Source organism: Xiphophorus hellerii, chromosome 12 (genome assembly GCF_003331165.1).
Source record: "Xiphophorus hellerii strain 12219 chromosome 12, Xiphophorus_hellerii-4.1, whole genome shotgun sequence".
Classification (NCBI taxonomy): domain Eukaryota; kingdom Metazoa; phylum Chordata; class Actinopteri; order Cyprinodontiformes; family Poeciliidae; genus Xiphophorus; species Xiphophorus hellerii.
In genome coordinates this window covers 8947278-8947849 of record NC_045683.1, presented here as the reverse complement: position 1 = coordinate 8947849, position 572 = coordinate 8947278, and positions in this window count along the sequence as shown.

Here is a 572-nt window from a genome sequence, read left to right as displayed (position 1 = left end):
CTCAGTTGCAGACCTTAAGATGATTCTATGAGACACACTGGATCAGTTTCACTGTATTGACTGACACCCCTGACATATCAAATTGAAATCTATAAAAAGTAATGGATTTTTTAGGGTTCACTGAATTTATGGATTGCTTTTTTCCCCTTTTTTTTGAGAAATCTTAGGAGTGCTATTGGTCTCATCTGTTATATTTATCCCAAATAAATTGCCTCGTACATCTCTTTTTTTCACTGCGAACAGTCAGCTCACTGTGCTTTAAAGGCCTAAAATATAGTACAAGAAAAGTGCAACAGTATTTAAAGAAATTTGAAATTTGAATGTAAATTTTACTTATTTTTAGGTAAAATGAACAAAAGAATTAAGAATTAAATTTGGTAATACCTGTTTTTTATTTAAAGAATTGTAGCACAAACATATATCTTTATGTGAAACTAGTTTTATTAAAAGATTCAAGCTACCAAGCTACCATACCCCAATATGGCGGTGCATAAGTACTCAATACGTCTGCTAGAAGTATTGAGTATTTCTGGATTTGAGTAATCCAGAAAAACTCAAATTTCTGGAGATCT